The following is a 21818-nucleotide window of genomic DNA, read 5'->3' on the forward strand; positions in this document are numbered from 1 at the left end:
GATTCATAGTGTAGTGGTCATCACGTCTGCTTAACACGCAGAAAGTCCTGGGTTTAATCCCCAGTAAAAACCAGTCTGTTCTTGGTGTTGAAATAATTCCCTATCCAACTGCAATACATGAAGTTCTTGGCTTTGTTGCCGAATGACGGGATGTTTTAGCTTCCATAACAAACAGAACTACGAATTTTTTTTTTTCCTGGCAGTCAAATTTCGTCTCTAATTGCCATTACTTTGCAGGAATCACCGGTTTTAAAGTGTGGTGGTCATCAAGTTTGCTTCATATGCAGAACGTTCTGGGTTCAATACCCAGTGAAACCAATCTGTTTTCGCTGTTGAAGTAATTTGCTATCAACCTGTAATATATAAAATTCTTGGTTTCGTTGCCAAATGACAATACATTTTGGCTTCCATCACAAAGAGAACTACTATTTTGGGTTTCTTTTTTATTGTCCATTTTAGCAGAAAACATAATCCCATATTATAAAAATCCTGTTTGTTTAAAAATATATAGTTCCCATCAATACAAAAGCAAACGACTAAACTGTGTAGAAAAAAGTAACACATTCAATGTAAACTTCAATTTAAGCAATATCCCTTTGTAGGAATAAAACTGGTAAAATATGTAATAAAAATTGTAAATGTTTCATTACCAAAAATACTTTCCTTCAGCAATAAAAAGGCCCCGTCAGTCACAATTCTGCTCTGCTAGCCAATACACAGTAACTTTTCATCAGGTTTCATAGTGTAGTGGTCATCACGTCTGCTTAACATGCAGAAGGTCCTGGGTTCAATCCCCAGTGAAACCAATCTCTTCTTGGTGTTGAAATAATACCCTATCCAACTACAATATATGAATTTCTTGGCTTTGTTGCCGAATAACAGGATGTTTTGTCTTCCATCACCAACAGAACTTTGAATTTTTTTTTTTTTCCCTGGCGGTCAAAACTCGTCTCCAATTGCCATTGCTTTGCAGGATTTCACAGGTTTCATAGTGTAAAGGTTATCACATCTGCTTAACACGCAGAAGGTCCTGGGTTCAATCCCCAGTGAAACCAGTCTCTTCTTGGTGTTGAAATAATACCCTATCCAGCTGCAATACATGAAGTTCTTGGCTTTGTTGCCGAATGACGGGATGTTTTAGCTTCCATAACCAACGGAACTACGAATTTTTTTTTTTCCTGGCAGTCAAATTTCGTCTCTAATTGCCATTACTTTGCAGGAATCACCGGTTTTAAAGTGTGGTGGTCATCAAGTTTGCTTCATATGCAGAACGTTCTGGGTTCAATACCCAGTGAAACCAATCTGTTTTCGCTGTTGAAGTAATTTGCTATCAACCTGTAATATATAAAATTCTTGGTTTCGTTGCCAAATGACAATACATTTTGGCTTCTATCACAAGGAGAACTACGATTTTGGGTTTCTTTTTTATTGAACATTTTAGCAGAAAACATAATCCCATATTATAACAATCCTGTTTGTTTCAAAATTTATAGTTCCCATAAATACAAAGGCAAACGATTAAACTGTGTAGAAAAAAGTAACACATTCAATGTAAACTTCAATTTAAGCAATATCCCTTTGTAGGAATAAAACTGGTAAAATATGTAATAAAAATTGTAAATGTTTGATTACCAAAAATACTTTCCTTCAGCAATAAAAAGGCCCCATCAGTTACAATTCTGCTCTGCTTGCCAATACACAGTAACTTTCCGGAAGGTTTCATAGTGTAGCAATCATCACGTCTGCTTAACACTGGTTCAATCCCCAGTAAAAGCAATCTGTTCTTGGTGTTGAAATAATACCCTATCAAACTACAATATATGAAGTTCTTGGCTTTGTTGCCGAATGATGGAATGTTTTGGCTTCCATCACCAACAGAACTAATAATTTTTTTCCCCTGGCTGTCAAAACTTGTTTTCAATTGCCATTGCTTTGCAGGATTTCACAGGTTTCATAGTGTAGTGGTCATCACGTGTGCTTCACACGCAGAAGGTCCTGGGTTCAATCTTTTTTATTGAACATTTTAGCAGAAAACATAATCCCATATTATAACAATCCTGTTTGTTTCAAAATTTATAGTTCCCATAAATACAAAAGCAAACGATTAAACTGTGTAGAAAAAAGTAACACATTCAATGTAATCTTCAATTTAAGCAATATCCCTTTGTAGGAATAAAACTGGTAAAATATGTAATAAAAATTGTAAATGTTTCATTACCAAAAACACTTTTCTTCAGCAATAAAAAGGCCCCGTCAGTTACAATTCTGCTCTGCTTGCCAATACATAGTAACTTTCCAGAAGGTTTCATAGTGTAGTAGTCATCACGTCTGCTTAACACTGGTTCAATCCCCAGTAAAAGCAATCTGTCCTTGGTGTTGAAATAATACCCTATCAAACTACAATATATGAAGTTCTTGGCTTTGTTGCCGAATGATGGGATGTTTTGGCTTCCATCACCAACAGAACTAATAATTTTTTTCCCCTGGCTGTCAAAACTCGTTTTCAATTGCCATTGCTTTGCAGGATTTCACAGGTTTCATAGTGTAGTGGTCATCACGTGTGCTTCACACGCAGAAGATCCTGGGTTCAATCTTTTTTATTGAACATTTTAGCAGAAAACATAATCCCATATTATAACAATCCTGTTTGTTTCAAAATTTATAGTTCCCATAAATACAAAAGCAAACGATTAAACTGTGTAGAAAAAAGTAACACATTCAATGTAATCTTCAATTTAAGCAATATCCCTTTGTAGGAATAAAACTGGTAAAATATGTAATAAAAATTGTAAATGTTTCATTACCAAAAACACTTTTCTTCAGCAATAAAAAGGCCCCGTCAGTTACAATTCTGCTCTGCTTGCCAATAAATAGTAACTTTCCAGAAGGTTTCATAGTGTAGTAGTCATCACGTCTGCTTAACACTGGTTCAATCCCCAGTAAAAGCAATCTGTTCTTGGTGTTGAAATAATACCCTATCAAACTACAATATATGAAGTTCTTGGCTTTGTTGCCGAATGATGGGATGTTTTGGCTTCCATCACCAACAGAACTAATAATTTTTTTCCCCTGGCGGTCAAAACTCGTTTTCAATTGCCATTGCTTTGCAGGATTTCACAGGTTTCATAGTGTAGTGGTCCTCACGTCTGCTTCACACGCAGAATGTCCTGGGTTCAATCTCCAGTGAAACCAATCTGTTTTCGCTGTTGAAGTAATTTGGTATCAACAGGATTTCACAGGTTTTATAGTGTAGTGGTCATCACGTCTGCTTAACACGCAGAAGGTCCTGGGTTTAATCCCCAGTAAAAACCAGTCTGTTCTTGGTGTTGAAATAATACCCTATCCAACTGCAATACATGAAGTTCTTGGCTTTGTTGCTGAATGACGGGATGTTTTAGCTTCCATAACAAACAGAACTACGAATTTTTTTTTTCCTCGCAGTCAAATTTCGTCTCTAATTGCCATTACTTTGCAGGAATCACCGGTTTTAAAGTGTGGTGGTCATCAAGTTTGCTTCATATGCAGAACGTTCTGGGTTCAATACCCAGTAAAACCAATCTGTTTTCGCTGTTGAAGTAATTTGCTATCAACCTGTAATATATAAAATTCTTGGTTTCGTTGCCAAATGACAATACATTTTGGCTTCCATCACAAAGAGAACTACTATTTTGGGTTTCTTTTTTATTGTCCATTTTAGCAGAAAACATAATCCCATATTATAAAAATCCTGTTTGTTTAAAAATGTATAGTTTCCATAAATACAAAAGCAAACGACTAAACTGTGTAGAAAAAAGTAACACATTCAATGTAAACTTCAATTTAAGCAATATCCCTTTGTAGGAATAAAACTGGTAAAATATGTAATAAAAATTGTAAATGTTTCATTACCAAAAATACTTTCCTTCAGCAATAAAAAGGCCCCGTCAGTCACAATTCTGCTCTGCTAGCCAATACACAGTAACTTTTCATCAGGTTTCATAGTGTAGTGGTCATCACGGCTGCTTAACACGCAGAAGGTCCTGGGTTCAATCCCCAGTGAAACCAATCTCTTCTTGGTGTTGAAATAATACCCTATCCAACTACAATATATGAATTTCTTGGCTTTGTTGCCGAATAACAGGATGTTTTGTCTTCCATCACCAACAGAACTTTGAATTTTTTTTTTTTTCCCTGGCGGTCAAAACTCGTCTCCAATTGCCATAGCTTTGCAGGATTTCACAGGTTTCATAGTGTAAAGGTTATCACGTCTGCTTAACACGCAGAAGGTCCTGGGTTCAATCCCCAGTGAAACCAGTCTCTTCTTGGTGTTGAAATAATACCCTATCCAGCTGCAATACATGAAGTTCTTGGCTTTGTTGCCGAATGACGGGATGTTTTAGCTTCCATAACCAACGGAACTACGAATTTTTTTTTTTTCCTGGCAGTCAAATTTCGTCTCTAATTGCCATTACTTTGCAGGAATCACAGGTTTTAAAGTGTGGTGGTCATCAAGTCTGCTTCATATGCAGAACGTTCTGGGTTCAATACCCAGTGAAACCAATCTGTTTTCGGTGTTGAAGTAATTTCCTATCAACCTGTAAAGTATGAAATTCTTGGTTTCGTTGCCAAATGACAATACATTTTGGCTTCTATCACAAGGAGAACTACGATTTTGGGTTTCTTTTTTATTGAACATTTTAGCAGAAAACATAATCCCATATTATAACAATCCTGTTTGTTTCAAAATTTATAGTTCCCATAAATACAAAGGCAAACGATTAAACTGTGTAGAAAAAAGTAACACATTCAATGTAAACTTCAATTTAAGCAATATCCCTTTGTAGGAATAAAACTGGTAAAATATGTAATAAAAATTGTAAATGTTTCATTACCAAAAATACTTTCCTTCAGCAATAAAAAGGCCCCGTCAGTCACAATTCTGCTCTGCTAGCCAATACACAGTAACTTTTCATTAAGATTCATAGTGTAGTGGTCATCACGTCTGCTTAACACGCAGAAAGTCCTGGGTTTAATCCCCAGTAAAACCAGTCTGTTCTTGGTGTTGAAATAATACCTTATCCAACTACAATACATGAAGTTCTTGGCTTTGTTGCCGAATGACGGGATGTTTTAGCTTCCATAACCAACAGAACTACGAATTTTTTTTTTTTTCCCTGGCGGTCAAAACTCGTCTCCAATTGCCATTACTTTGCAGGATTTCACAGGTTTTAAAGTGTGGTGGTCATCAAGTCTGCTTCATATGCAGAACGTTCTGGATTCAATACCCAGTTAAACCAATCTGTTTTCGGTGTTGAAGTAATTTCCTATCAACCTGTAAAGTATGAAATTCTTGGTTTCGTTGCCAAATGACAATACATTTTGGCTTCTATCACAAGGAGAACTACGATTTTGGGTTTCTTTTTTATTGAACATTTTAGTAGAAAACATAATCCCATATTATAACAATCCTGTTTGTTTCAAAATTTATAGTTCCCATAAATACAAAAGCAAATGATTAAACTGTGTAGAAAAAAGTAACACATTCAATGTAATCTTCAATTTAAGCAATATCCCTTTGTAGGAATAAAACTGGTAAAATATGTAATAAAAATTGTAAATGTTTCATTACCAAAAACACTTTTCATCAGCAATAAAAAGGCCCCATCAGTTACAATTCTCCTCTGCTTGCCAATACACGGTAACTTTCCAGAAGGTTTCATAGTGTAGTAGTCATCACGTCTGCTTAACACTGGTTCAATCCCCAGTAAAAGCAATCTGTTCTTGGTGTTGAAATAATACCCTATCAAACTACAATATATGAAGTTCTTGGCTTTGTTGCCGAATGATGGGATGTTTTGGCTTCCATCATCAACAGAACTAATAATTTTTTTCCCCTGGCTGTCAAAACTCGTTTTCAATTGCCATTGCTTTGCAGGATTTCACAGGTTTCATAGTGTAGTGGTCATCACGTCTGCTTCACACGCAGAAGGTCCTGGGTTCAATCTTTTTTATTGAACATTTTAGCAGAAAACATAATCCCATATTATAACAATCCTGTTTGTTTCAAAATTTATAGTTCCCATAAATACAAAAGCAAACGATTAAACTGTGTAGAAAAAAGTAACACATTCAATGTAATCTTCAATTTAAGCAATATCCCTTTGTAGGAATAAAACTGGTAAAATATGTAATAAAAATTGGAAATGTTTCATTACCAAAAACACTTTTCTTCAGCAATAAAAAGGCCCCGTCAGTTACGATTCTGCTCTGCTTGCCAATACATAGTAACTTTCCAGAAGGTTTCATAGTGTAGTAGTCATCACGTCTGCTTAACACTGGTTCAATCCCCAGTAAAAGCAATCTGTTCTCGGTGTTGAAATAATACCCTATCAAACTACAATATATGAAGTTCTTGGCTTTGTTGCCGAATGATGGGATGTTTTGGCTTCCATCACCAACAGAACTAATATTTTTTTTCCCCTGGCGGTCAAAACTCGTTTTCAATTGCCATTGCTTTGCAGGATTTCACAGGTTTCATAGTGTAGTGGTCATCATGTCTGCTTCACACGCAGAAGGTCCTGGGTTCAATCCCCAGTGAAACCAATCTGTTTTCGCTGTTGAACTAATTTGCTATCAACAGGATTTCACAGGTTTTATAGTGTAGTGGTCATCACGTCTGCTTAACACGCAGAAGGTCCTGGGTTTAATCCCCAGTAAAAACCAGTCTGTTCTTGGTGTTGAAATAATACCCTATCCAACTGCAATACATGACGTTCTTGGCTTTGTTGCCGAATGACGGGATGTTTTAGCTTCCATAACCAACAGAACTACGAATTTTTTTTTTTCCTGGCAGTCAAATTTCGTCTCTAATTGCCATTCCTTTGCAGGAATCACAGGTTTTAAAGTGTGGTGGTCATCAAGTCTGCTTCATATGCAGAACGTTCTCGGTTCAATACCCAGTGAAACCAATCTTTTTTCGGTGTTGAAGTAACTTCCTATCAACCTGTAAAGTATGAAATTCTTGGTTTCGTTGCCAAATGACAATACATTTTGGCTTCTATCACAAGGAGAACTACGATTTTGGGTTTCTTTTTTATTGAACATTTTAGTAGAAAACATAATCCCATATTATAACAATCCTGTTTGTTTCAAAATTTATAGTTCCCATAAATACAAAAGCAAATGATTAAACTGTGTAGAAAAAAGTAACACATTCAATGTAATCTTCAATTTAAGCAATATCCCTTTGTAGGAATAAAACTGGTAAAATATGTAATAAAAATTTTAAATGTTTCATTACCAAAAACACTTTTCTTCAGCAATAAAAAGGCCCCATCAGTTACAATTCTGCTCTGCTTGCCAATACACAGTAACTTTCCAGAAGGTTTCATAGTGTAGTGGTCATCACGTCTGCTTAACACTGGTTCAATCCCCAGTAAAAGCAATCTGTTCTTGGTGTTGAAATAATACCCTATCAAACTACAATATATGAAGTTCTTGGCTTTGTTGCCGAATGATGGGATGTTTTGGCTTCCATCACCAACAGAACTAATAATTTTTTTCCCCTGGCTGTCAAAACTCGTTTTCAATTGCCATTGCTTTGCAGGATTTCACAGGTTTCATAGTGCAGTGGTCATCACGTCTGCTTCACACGCAGAAGGTCCTGGGTTCAATCTTTTTTATTGAACATTTTAGCAGAAAACATAATCCCATATTATAACAATCCTGTTTGTTTCAAAATTTATAGTTCCCATAAATACAAAAGCAAACGATTAAACTGTGTAGAAAAAAGTAACACATTCAATGTAATCTTCAATTTAAGCAATATCCCTTTGTAGGAATAAAACTGGTAAAATATGTAATAAAAATTGTAAATGTTTAATTACCAAAAACACTTTTCTTCAGCAATAAAAAGGCCCCGTCAGTTACGATTCTGCTCTGCTTGCCAATACATAGTAACTTTCCAGAAGGTTTCATAGTGTAGTAGTCATCACGTCTGCTTAACACTGGTTCAATCCCCAGTAAAAGCAATCTGTTCTCGGTGTTGAAATAATACCCTATCAAACTACAATATATGAAGTTCTTGGCTTTGTTGCCGAATGATGGGATGTTTTGGCTTCCATCACCAACAGAACTAATATTTTTTTTCCCCTGGCGGTCAAAACTCGTTTTCAATTGCCATTGCTTTGCAGGATTTCACAGGTTTCATAGTGTAGTGGTCATCATGTCTGCTTCACACGCAGAAGGTCCTGGGTTCAATCCCCAGTGAAACCAATCTGTTTTCGCTGTTGAAGTAATTTGCTATCAACAGGATTTCACAGGTTTTATAGTGTAGTGGTCATCACGTCTGCTTAACACGCAGAAGGTCCTGGGTTTAATCCCCAGTAAAAACCAGTCTGTTCTTGGTGTTGAAATAATACCCTATGCAACTACAATATATGAAGTTCTTGGCATTGTTGCCGAATGACGGGATGTTTTGGCTTCCATCACCAATAGAACTACGAATTATTTTTTTTTTCCCTGGTGGTCAAAACTCGTCTTTAATTGCCATTACTTTGCAGGATTTCACAGGTTTCAAAGTGAAGTAGTCATCACGTCTGCTTCACACGCAGAATGTCCTTGGTTCATACCCCAGTAACGACAAGCTGTTTTCGCTGTTGAAGTAATTTGCTATCAACCTGTAATATCTAAAATCCTTGCTTTCATTGCCAAATGACAATACATTTTGGCTTCCATCACAAAGAACTACGATTTTGGCTTTCTTTTTTTTTGACCATTTTAGCAGAAAACATAATCCCATATTATAAAAATCCTGTTTGTTTTAAAATATATAGTTCCCATAAATACAAAAGCAAACGACTAAACTGTGTAGAAAAAAGTAACACATTCAATGTAAACTTCAATTTAAGCAATATCCCTTTGTAGGAATAAAACTGGTAAAATATGTAATAAAAACTGTAAATGTTTCATTACCAAAAATATTTTTCTTCAGCAATAAAAAGGCCCCGTCAGTCACAATTCTGCTCTGCTAGCCAATACACAGTAACTTTTCATTAGTATTCATAGTGTAGTGGTCATCACGTCTGCTTAACACGCAGAAAGTCCTGGGTTTAATCCCCAGTAAAACCAGTCTGCTCTTGGTGTTGAAATAATACCCTATCCAACTACAATACATGAAGTTCTTGGCTTTGTTGCCGAATGACTGGATGTTTTAGCTTTCATAACCAACAGAACTACGAATTTTTTTTTTTCCTGGCAGTCAAAACTCGTCTCTAATTGCCATTACTTTGCAGGATTTCACAAGTTTTTAAAGTGTGGTGGTCATCAAGTCTGCTTCATATGCAGAACGTTCTGGATTCAATACCCAGTTAAACCAATCTGTTTTCGGTGTTGAAGTAATTTCCTATCAACCTGTAAAGTATGAAATTCTTGGTTTCGTTGCCAAATGACAATACATTTTGGCTTCTATCACAAGGAGAACTACGATTTTGGGTTTCTTTTTTATTGAACATTTTAGCAGAAAACATAATCCCATATTATAAAAAAACCTGTTTGTTTTAAAATATATAGTTCCCATAAATACAAAAGCAAACGACTAAACTATGTAGAAAAAAGTAACACATTCAATGTAAACTTCAATTTAAGCAATTTCCCTTTGTAGGAATAAAACTGGTAAAATATGTAATAAAAATTGGAAATGTTTCATTACCAAAAATACTTTCCTTTAGCAATAAAAAGGCCCCGTCAGTCACAATTCTGCTCTGCTAGCCAATACACAGTAACTTTTCATCAGGATTCATAGTGTAGTGGTCATCGTGTCTGCTTAACACGCAGAAGGTCCTGGGTTTAATCCCCAGTAAAAGCAATCTGTTCTTGGTGTTGAAATAATACCCTATCCAACTGCAATACATGAAGTTCCTGGCTTTGTTGCCGAATGACGGGAGGTTTTAGCTTCCATAACCAACAGAACTACGAATTTTTTTTTTTTTCCTGGCAGTCAAATTTCGTCTCTAATTGCCATTACTTTGCAGGAATCACAGGTTTTAAAGTGTGGTTATCATCAAGTCTGCTTCATATGCAGAACGTTCTGGGTTCAATACCCAGTGAAACCAATCTGTTTTCGGTGTTGAAGTAATTTCCTATCATCCTGTAAAGTATGAAATTTTTGGTTTCGTTGCCAAATGACAATACATTTTGGCTTCTATCACAATGAGAACTACGATTTTGGGTTTCTTTTTTATTGAACATTTTAGCAGAAAACATAATCCCATATTATAACAATCCTGTTTGTTTAAAAATTTATAGTTCCCATAAATACAAAAGCAAACGATTAAACTGTGTAGAAAAAAGTAACACATTCAATGTAAACCTCATTTTAAGAAATATCCCTTTGTAGGAATAAAATTGGTAAAATATGTAATAAAAATTGTAAATGTTTCATTACCAAAAACACTTTTCTTCAGCAATAAAAAGGCCCCGTCAGTTACAATTCTGCTCTGCTTGCCAATACACAGTAACTTTCCAGAAGGTTTCATAGTGTAGTAGTCATCACGTCTGCTTAACACTGGTTCAATCCCCAGTAAAAGCAATCTGCTCTTGATGTTGAAATAATACCCTATCAAACTACAATATATGAAGTTCTTGGCTTTGTTGCCGAATGATGGGATGTTTTGGCTTCCATCACCAACAGAACTAATAATTTATTTTTTTTCCCCTGGCGGTCAAAACTCTTCTCTAATTGCCATTACTTTGCAGGATTTCACAGATTTCAAAGTGTAGTAGTCATCACATCTGCTTCACACGCAGAATGTCCTGGGTTCAATCCCCAGTAAAGACAAGCCGTTTTCGCTGTTGAAGTAATTTGCTATCAACCTGTAAAGTATGAAATTTTTGCTTTCATTGCCAAATGACAATACATTTTGGCTTCCATCACAAAGAACTACGATTTTGGCTTTCTTTTTTATTGACCATTTTAGCAGAAAACATAATCCCATATTATAAAAATCCTGTTTGTTTTAAAATATATAGTTCCCATAAATACAAAAGCAAATGACTAAACTGTGTAGAAAAAAGTAACACATTCAATGTAAACTTCAATTTAAGCAATATCCCTTTGTAGGAATAAAACTTGTAAAATATGTAATAAAAATTGTAAATGTTTCATTACCAAAAATACTTTCCTTCAGCAATAAAAAGGCACCGTCAGTCACAATTCTGCTCTGCTAGCCAATACACAGAAACTTTTCATTAGTATTCATAGTGTAGTGGTCATCACGTCTGCTTAACACGCAGAAAGTCCTGGGTTTAATCCCCAGTAAAACCAGTCTGCTCTTGGTGTTGAAATAATACCCTATCCAACTACAATACATGAAGTTCTTGGCTTTGTTGCCGAATGACTGGATGTTTTAGCTTTCATAACCAACAGAACTACGAATTTTTTTTTTTCCTGGCAGTCAAAACTCGTCTCTAATTGCCATTACTTTGCAGGATTTCACAGGTTTTAAAGTGTGGTGGTCATCAAGTCTGCTTCATATACAGAACGTTCTGGAATCAATACCCAGTTAAACCAATCTGTTTTCCGTGTTGAAGTAATTTCCTATCAACCTGTAAAGTATGAAATTCTTGGTTTCGTTGCAAAAATGACAATACATTTTGGCTTCTATCACAAGGAGAACTACGATTTTGGGTTTCTTTTTTATTGAACATTTTAGCAGAAAACATAATCCCATATTATAAAAAATCCTGTTTGTTTTAAAATATATAGTTCCCATAAATACAAAAGCAAACGACTAAACTATGTAGAAAAAAGTAACACATTCAATGTAAACTTCAATTTAAGCAATATCCCTTTGTAGGAATAAAACTGGTAAAATATGTAATAAAAATTGTAAATGTTTCATTACCAAAAATACTTTCCTTCAGCAATAAAAAGGCCCCGTCAGTCACAATTCTGCTCTGCTAGCCAATACACAGTAACATTTCATCAGGTTTCATAGTGTAGTGGTCATCACGTCTGCTTAACACGCAGAAGGTCCTGGGTAGAGATGAGCGAACCGGTCCCGGTTCGGCTCGAGGTCGGTTCGCCGAACGGAGCTCCCGTTCGAGTTCGGCTCGTCGAACGTTCGACGAACCGAACTCGAACTGCATAGGAAACAATGGCAGGCAATCACAAACACAGAAAAACACCTAGAAAACACCCTCAAAGGTGTTTAAAAGGTGACAAACAACTCACAACACATGGGAAAGTGACAAGGACATATACTCATGTGAAAACAAAAGAGCTGGACAAGGGAAAAGAGGAGGACACACAGATATATGAGTATATGCAAGGAAACATCGATTCCATTATTGTGCAACTTGAGCCCTGCTCATTTTAGGCTTCCAATCTGGATAAATTGCCTGAGCTCGCCACGTACGCCTTGGGGATCTTGTCATGTCCTGCAGCCAGCGTTCTCTCGGAACCTGTCTTCAGTGCTGCTGGTGGTCTGCTGGCAGATAAGCACACGCGTCTGTCCACTGACAATGTGGACATGGCTCTCAGAGGACTTTTCTTCCCCTGGGTCAGCCAGGGGACGGGAAAGGCACGCGTATTTTTGAGAGTGCTTCATGCAAAGCATCTTTTTCTTTTTCAAAAGGGGGCTCAACCGATGCCAGTCAAGTGGGGTGTGTGTGGCCCAGTTAGTGGCAACGAAGGAGACTGTGGTTGGAGTCTTCTCGCTGTGTCTCTAAAAGAACCAAGATGAACAAGTCATGGCTCTCAGAGGACTTTTTTTCCCCTGGGTCAGCCAGGGGACGGGAAAAGCACGCGTATTTTTGAGAGTGCTTCATGCAAAGCATCTTTTTCTTTTTCAAAAGGGGGCTCAACCGATGCCAGTCAAGTGGGGTGTGTGTGGCCCAGTTAGTGGCAACGAAGGAGACTGTGGTTGGAGTCCCCTCGCTGTGTCTCTAAAAGAACCAAGATGAACAAGTCATGGCTCTCAGAGGACTTTTCTTCCCCTGGGTCAGCCAGGGGACGGGAAAGGCACGCGTATTTTTGAGAGTGCTTCATGCAAAGCATCTTTTTCTTTTTCAAAAGGGGGCTCAACTGATGCCAGTCAAGTGGGGTGTGTGTGGCCCAGTTAGTGGAAATGAGGGAGACTGTGGTTGGAGTCCCCTCGCTGTGTCTCTAAAAGAACCAAGATGAACAAGTCATGGCTCTCAGAGGACTTTTCTTCCCCTGGGTCAGCCAGGGGACGGGAAAGGCACGCGTATTTTTGAGAGTGCTTCATGCAAAGCATCTTTTTCTTTTTCAAAAGGGGGCTCAACCGATGCCAGTCAAGTGGGGTGTGTGTGGCCCAGTTAGTGGAAATGAGGGAGACTGTGGTTGGAGTCCCCTCGCTGTGTCTCTAAAAGAACCAAGATGAACAAGTCATGGCTCTCAGAGGACTTTTCTTCCCCTGGGTCAGCCAGGGGACGGGAAAGGCACGCGTATTTTTGAGAGTGCTTCATGCAAAGCATCTTTTTCTTTTTCAAAAGGGGGCTCAACCGATGCCAGTCAAGTGGGGTGTGTGTGGCCCAGTTAGTGGAAACGAGGGAGACTGTGGTTGGAGTCCCCTCGCTGTGTTTCTAAAAGACCCAAAATGAACAAATCATGGCTCTCAGAGGACTTTTCTTCCCCTGGGTCAGCCAGGGGACGGGAAAGGCACGCGTATTTTTGAGAGTGCTTCATGCAAAGCATCTTTTTCTTTTTCAAAAGGGGGCTCAACCGATGCCAGTCAAGTGGGGTGTGTGTGGCCCAGTTAGTGGAAATGAGGGAGACTGTGGTTGGAGTCCCCTCGCTGTGTTTCTAAAAGACCCAAAATGAACAAATCATGGCTCTCAGAGGACTTTTCTTTCCCTGGGTCAGCCAGGGGACGGGAAAGGCACGCGTATTTTTGAGAGTGCTTCATGCAAAGCATCTTTTTCTTTTTCAAAAGGGGACTCAACCGATGCCGGTCAAGTGGGGTGTGTGTGGCCCAGTTAGTGGAAACGAGGGAGACTGTGGTTGGAGTCCCCTCGCTGTGTCTCTAAAAGAACCAAGATGAACAAGTCATGGCTCTCAGAGGACTTTTCTTCCCCTGGGTCAGCCAGGGGACGGGAAAGGCACGCATATTTTTGAGAGTGCTTCATGCAAAGCATCTTTTTCTTTTTCAAAAGGGGGCTCAACCGATGCCAGTCAAGTGGGGTGTGTGTGGCCCAGTTAGTGGAAACGAGGGAGACTGTGGTTGGAGTCCCCTCGCTGTGTCTCTAAAAGAACCAAGATGAACAAGTCATGGCTCTCAGAGGACTTTTCTTCCCCTGGGTCAGCCAGGGGACGGGAAAGGCACGCGTATTTTTGAGAGTGCTTCATGCAAAGCATCTTTTTCTTTTTCAAAAGGGGGCTCAACCGATGCCAGTCAAGTGGGGTGTGTGTGGCCCAGTTAGTGGAAACGAAGGAGACTGTGGTTGGAGTCCCCTCGCTGTGTCTCTAAAAGAACCAAGATGAACAAGTCATGGCTCTCAGAGGACTTTTCTTCCCCTGGGTCAGCCAGGGGACGGGAAAGGCACGCGTATTTTTAGAGTGCTTCATGCAAAGCATCTATTTCTTTTTCAAAAGGGGGCTCAACCGATGCCAGTCAAGTGGGGTGTGTGTGGCCCAGTTAGTGGAAACGAGGGAGACTGTGGTTGGAGTCCCCTCGCTGTGTTTTACATGCTTTTAGAAGGGCATGACATGGCTTGGAGGTTGACTTTCATCATCTGCAAACTGTTGGCTACCAAAATGCTGCCTTTCCAACAAATGTGGTTATAGACAATGAGGAACATACTGATGAAGATGAGACGCAGATACCCGATTGGGATGACAACTTAAATATTCGGTCAGGGCAAGAAGAGGCTCTGTCTGAGGGGGAGGGGAGTGCAAACACAACAATTGATGATGAAGTCCTAGATCCCACCTACTGTCAACCCAAAGTCAGACACTCGAGGAGGTCAACAGAGGCGGTGGAGGAGGATGCAACCGACGTCGAAGTAACCTTGCGCCTTCCTGGACACAGTCGGAGCACTGGTAGCACGTCTACAACTGCATCCTCAGCCAACACTCTGCCTCTGAGCATTATTCGGGGTGGATCAACAGGTCGCATGGCCTCTAAGCCTTGCCTAGCCTGGTCCTTTTTTGACATAAAAAAAGATCGCCCTAATTATGTGATCTGTAACATTTGGCATGGTTATCTTAGTAGAGGTCAAAACCTCAGCAGTTTGACAACTTCTTCCATGAATCGTTACATGAATAAATATCATATGGCCTGGTGGGAAGCTCACCGTGCTGCAATGCGGCCTAGCGGAGCCAACCATCCACCGCCTGCCCCTTCCAGTGCATCCGCGCGCTCGTCATCTTCTAGGACTGTGGGGACAGCTGTCACACCTGTTTTTCCACCCACAACTTCCACCACTGTAACCGCAACAGGCAGTTTGCTTGGTAGGTCGTCAGTTGGTTTGGAAGGGGAAACAAGTGATTGTGTACAGCTCTCTCAAACATCGATAGCACCAACGTTGGATGAAGGCAACATCATGTCTCCGCCTGCACTTTCCTCACAAACCTGCATTTTTCCAGGGACACCCTACTCAACACCGTCTACACACAGCAGCCAGATCTCTGTCCCTCAGATGTGGTCAAATAAAAGGCCACTTCCTGCGACCCATGACAAAGCTAAGAGGTTGACTCTATCCCTCTGTAAGCTGTTGGCTACCGAAATGCTGCCTTTCCGCCTAGTGGACACACAGGATTTTAGAGACCTTATGTCTGTCGCTGTGCCCCAGTACCAGATGCCTAGTCGCCACTACTTCTCTAAGAAAGGTGTGCCCGCGCTACACCAGCATGTCACACACAACATCACCGCTTCCTTGAGAAACTCTGTGTGTGAACGGGTGCATTTCACCACCGATACTTGGACCAGTAAGCATGGACAGGGACGTTACATGTCGCTGACTGGCCACTGGGTAACTATGGTGATAGGTGTTGGTGAAGGGTCTGCTGCACAAGTCTTGCCGTCCACACGACTTGTGTGTCAATCCTCTGTCTGTCCAAGTTCCGCCACTGCTTCTGCATCCTCCACCTCATCTGGGTCCTCCACCTCCGCCCCAAGCCTGCCTGGTCAGGCCACCAGCGTTCTCACTGCGCAGAAGGAATCACGCAACCCTCATTACTATGCTGGTAGCAGAGCGCAACGGCATCAGGCGGTCTTTAGCTTGACATGTCTTGGGAATAAGAGTCACACAGCTGAGGAGTTGTGGTCAGCTCTGCGGTCCGAGTTTCATAAATGGTTGTCTCCACTCAACCTGCAGCCTGGTAAGGCCGTGTGCGACAATGCTGCAAACCTGGGTGCGGCACTTCGCCTGGGCAAGGTGACACACGTACCTTGTATGGCTCACGTGTTGAACCTTGTCGTCCAGCAATTTTTAACACACTATCCCGGCCTAGATGGCCTTCTGAACAGGGCACGAAAACTGTCTGCTCACTTCCGCCGTTCAAGCGCCGCAGCTGAGCGACTTGCATCGCTCCAGAAGTCTTTCGGCCTGCCGGTTCATCGCCTGAAATGCGATGTGGCGACACGCTGGAATTCAACTCTCCACATGTTACAGCGACTGTGGCAGCACCGCAGAGCCATGGTGCAATACGTCATGACGTATAGCCTGGGCCAACGAGATGCAGAGGTGGGGCAGATCACCCTGATGGAGTGATCTCAGATCAAGGACCTATGCACCCTTCTGCACAGTTTCGACATGGCGACGAATATGTTTAGCGCTGACAATGCCATTATCATCATGACGATTCCAGTCATTTACATGCTGGAGCACACGCTAAACACTATTCGGAGTCAGGGGGTGGGACAACAGGAAGGGGAGGAACTACAGGAGGATTCATATGCGCAAGACACAACAACATCACCAAGGTCCAGACGTTCATCATCACCAACGCGGCAGGCATGGGACCATGGGGGACAGGGATCAACAAGGGCGCATGGTAGCAGGAGAGATGTTGAGGAAGGTGCAGGAGGACATGAAGATATGGAGGACAAACTGTCCATGGACATGGAAGACTCAGCAGATGAGGGGGAGCTTGGTCAAGTTTCAGTTGAAAGAGGTTGGGGGGAGATGTCAGAGGAAGAAAGAACGGTTAGCACCTCTATGCCACAAACACAGCGTGGACTTGGTCCGCATGGCTGCGCAAGACACATGAGTGCCTTCTTGTTGCACTACCTCCAACATGACCCTCGTATTGTCAAAATTAGAAGTGATGATGACTACTAGCTTGCCACACTATTAGATCCCCGGTACAAGTCCAAATTTTGTGACATAATTCCACCCATAGAAAGGGACGCACGTATGCAGGAGTATCAGCAGAAGCTGTTACTCGATCTTAGCTCGGCTTTTCCACCAAACAACCGTGCAGGTGAAGGGAGTGATTCTTCCAGTTGGAACTTGACAAACATGGGACGGCCTCGTCATCTTCAACAGTCTACCCGTACCAGTAGGACCGGATCTGGTGCTGGTAACAGCAATTTTATGGAATCTTTTAATAATTTTTTTAGACCCTCCTTTGCAAGGCCACCAGAGACAACAAGTCTGACACATAGTCAACGGATGGAGAGGATGATACAGGAGTATCTCCAAATGAACATCGATGCAATGACTTTTCAAATGGAGCCTTGCTCCTTTTGGGCTTCAAATCTAGAAAAATGTCCAGAGCTCTCCAGTTACGCCTTGAAGATTTTGTCGTGTCCAGCTGCCAGCGTTGTCTCTGAACGTGTCTTCAGTGCTGCTGGGTCTGTGCTGACAGATAAGCGCACGCGTCTTTCCAGTGACAATGTGGACAGACTGACGTTCATCAAAATGAACAAGTCATGGATCCAGAATGAATTTACTACCCCTGTGTCATCCTGGGGAGAGTAAATGCTTGTGGATTTGGAATGTGCTTGATGCAAATCAAAACATCCTGTTTGCAACTAGGGCACAAGTGCTGCCACTGAATGGGTGGGTGTGTGTGGGGCACAATTTTTGGAAAAAAGGGAGGCTCCGCTTGGAGTAACCCTTGCTTACATTGTTTTTAAAAGGAGACAAGATGACCAAGTCATGGTTCAGCAAAGACTTTACCTACCTACCCCGGTGTCATGCTGGAGACGGTTAATTATGGCGTATTTTTGAATGTGCTTGATGCAAATCAAAACATCCTGTTTGCAGCTATGGCACAAGTGCTGCCACTGATGGGGTGTCTGTGTGCCCAAGTTTTGGAAAAAAGGTAGACTCCGCTTGGAGTAACCCTTGCTTGCTGTGTTTTTTAAAAATGATACAAGATGAACAGATCTGAAGGCAAGATGAAGGCAACATCATGTCTCCGCCTGCACTTTCCTCACAAACCTGCATTTTTCCAGGGACACCCTACTCAACACCGTCTACACACAGCAGCCAGATCTCTGTCCCTCAGATGTGGTCAAATAAAAGGCCACTTCCTGCGACCCATGACAAAGCTAAGAGGTTGACTCTATCCCTCTGTAAGCTGTTGGCTACCGAAATGCTGCCTTTCCGCATGGTGGACACACAGGATTTTAGAGACCTTATGTCTGTCACTGTGCCCCAGTATCAGATGCCCAGTCGCCACTACTTCTCTAAGAAAGGTGTGCCTGCGCTACACCAGCATGTCGCACACAACATCACCGCTTCCTTGAGAAACTCTGTGTGTGAACAGGTGCATTTCACCACCGATACTTGGACCAGTAAGCATGGATAGGGATGTTACATGTCGCTGACTGGGCACTGGCAAACTATGGTGAGAGATGGAGAAGGGTCTGCTGTACAAGTCTTGCCGTCCCCACGAGTTGTTTCAATCCTTGTTCTGTATGTAGAAGTTAATACACTGCTTCTGCCTCTTCAACCTCGTGTGGGTCCTCCACCTTGGCGCAAACCCTGTGTGGTCAGGCCACCCTTCCTTGCAACTGCGCACAAGGACTACCACACACCTCCTTACTATGCTGGCAGCAGAGCTCAATGCCATCAGGTGGTCAAAGTTTTACTTTGAAATGTATGGGAAATGTGAGTCACACCGCTATTCCAGAGAATAGTAGTCAGGCAGGGTCAAAACATTAATTGAGGAACAGGAACAGAATGGGACGGCCATGACTTAATCAGAAAACAAGCAGAGGTGAAATGCGGATCGGCCAACAAGGTACATAAACAGCAAGCAGGAAAAGTAGTCAGGTAACAAGCACACAAAATCATAAAACTGAACTGGGGGTAAAATTAACCAGAGGTTCATAGCTATGTCTGGCAGTGGTCTGCAGACAGGATGGGCATAAAAAAGGGTGTGGTGTCTTCACATTGGTTGTAGCTGAATGATGGTATTTCATCTGTGAGATACCCACCAGCTACATTCAGCCAGAGATTCTGCATCTGTCAAGGTAATGCAGCCCAGTGGGTGAGCATAACCTGCGTCCACCTGCGCCGCTGGCATCGACTCCTCTCCCATCATCAGCACTATGCATGAAAGGAACACGTTGTCACCTGGCGACTGGAGTACAAATTGCCGGAGCGGACTCCGTTGGTGACTTAACAGCCGTGTGCGGCAATGATGCAAACCTGGCTGCGGGCCATCCTCAGGGCAATGTGACACACGTGCCTTGTATGGCTCACGTGTTGAATCTGATTCTCCAGCAATTTTTAAAACACCATCACGGCCTACATGGCCTTGTGCAGCATGCACGCTCGCTATGTGCTCACTTCCATCGTGCGCACACAGCAGCTCCACAACTTTCATCACTCCGGAAGTCTTAGGGTCTGGCAGTTAAACGCCGGAAATGCGATGTTCCGACACGCAGGAATTGGAATCTGCACATGTTGCAGCATGTGTGGCAGCACCGCAGAGCCCTGCTGAAATACGGTATGACATATAGCCTGGGATAACTTGATCAAGAGGTGGTGCAGATCACGCTGCTGGAGTGGTGTCAGATCAAGGACCTATGCACCCTTCTACACAGTTCACAAATGTCGACGAAGATGTTTAGCACTGGCAATGTCATTCTCAGCGTGACAATTCTGGTCATCTACATGATGGAGCACACTGTAATTATTATTCGGAGTCAGGTGTTGGGACAAGAGGAAGGGGAGGAAGTACAGGAGGAGTCATATGCGGAAGGGATAACAAGATCTACGAGGTCCAGATGGTCAGCGGCACCTATGCGGCAGTCATGGTGAGGGAGAGGGATTAACAAGGGCGCATAGTATCAGCAAAAAGTGTTGATGAAAGTGCAGGAGCCCATGAAGAAATGGAGGACGAACTGGCGATGGGCATGGAAGACTCAGCAGATGAGTAAGAGCTTGCTCACATTTCGGTTGTGCGAGGTTGTGGGGAGAGGGCAGAGGAAGGAGGCACGATTCTCACCTCTCTGCCACCAACACACCAAGGACTTGGTCCTCCTGGATGCACAAGACACATGAGCGCCTTCTTGCTGCACTACCTACATAACCCTCGGATTGTATGAATTTGAAGTAATCCTGAATACTGGGTTGCCACACTGTTAGATCCCCGGTACAAGACAAAATTTGGCTAACTAATTCCTGCCATAGAAATAGACGCACGTATACAGGAGTATCTGCAGAATGTGGTACGCAATCTTAGATCTACTTTTCCACTAAACACCAGTGCTGCACAGAGTGAATCTCAACGCTTTGTCATGGATAGGAGGAAATGGTCTTTTACTTGTCTACATGGGAGGGACCGAGGGATGGCTGCTGTGCTGAGATGGCGTTGAGTACGGTGTCCCTGCACAGTTGCACTTTTGGTCATATCCCAAAATGAGTTGAAAAAGGACAGATGCTGTTGGAAAGGGGAACAGGTGTGTTGGAAAGGGGAAAAAAGTTTTGGTCCGTGGATTTGGTGGTTAAGCAACTGTAACATTTGCTGAAGAAACAACATCTGTTACAGTGGGACTGGCAGATTTGGATAAAGTGGTATATAATCTGTGACCGCTATATAACGAAAATTAATAAGAAAAGAAAGAGAAAGGTATATATCCCCATCAGCAGTCAGTGTCCACCGTGCTCCCAGTTGGAAAAGGAGAGGTTGGCAACTTGAAGGTTTGGTGGAGGATACAGAGCTGTGTGGCTATGAAACTAATAGTAGCCTGAACCGAGTTAGACGCCATTCGGATCTGGAGACTGTGAGCCCTGTTAGCGTCACAGGGTCCACATGCCCACCCAGCCCAGGAACTCCCTGTTAACAACACAGGGGCCATTGAGTACGCTGACCGTGTGCGTAGGGGCCACACCTGTGGACAGCAGGCGCATCAGCAGCAGCAGGCCTGTTAATGCCACTGGGCTGCACAAGCAGGACTGTTAGGACAGGAGCTGGTCTTAACCGTTCTGCGTTACCAACTGTGGTGGTGGCCTGCATCCACCACCCTATCCCTGCCTACCTCTGGCCTAAAGCCGCAATGGGTTCAACACATGGAGGTGTGCTCTTTCGGAGCATAATAGAAGACTGCGCACCTCCTTGTTGGCTCCAGCCCCTTTTATAACCTGGGTCCGCCCCAAACCAGGGTGAACCACAATGCACCTCCTGGAGACAAAAGTAGAGTGACACGTCATCAGTGGCATAACTAGCGTCCTATTTGGAAACGCAACTTCAATGATGACCTCATGGCTGCCATGACCCAAACACCTCACCAGTCATCGTCTGACCATCAATAATGCGGTGACAAGTCATAGGTTTGGGCCTCTGCAAGCCATTTGGGAGGACACCTGATGCCCTGTGGTCTATATGGGACCCCCACATCAGGGCCAGGGCCAAAGAG

The 21818-nt window shown here is 42.0% G+C and overlaps 1 non-coding gene across 1 annotated transcript; it reads left to right on the forward strand.

Annotated features, from left to right (window-relative positions):
* Positions 1 to 733: 733 nt before the first annotated feature.
* On the forward strand, positions 734 to 806 carry TRNAV-AAC (transfer RNA valine (anticodon AAC)). The gene has a single exon. It is a non-coding gene; the product is annotated as a tRNA-Val (tRNA).
* The last annotated feature ends 21012 nt before the right edge of the window (positions 807 to 21818 follow it).

Source organism: Anomaloglossus baeobatrachus, chromosome 2 (assembly GCF_048569485.1).
Source record: "Anomaloglossus baeobatrachus isolate aAnoBae1 chromosome 2, aAnoBae1.hap1, whole genome shotgun sequence".
NCBI classification, from domain to species: Eukaryota; Metazoa; Chordata; class Amphibia; order Anura; family Aromobatidae; genus Anomaloglossus; species Anomaloglossus baeobatrachus.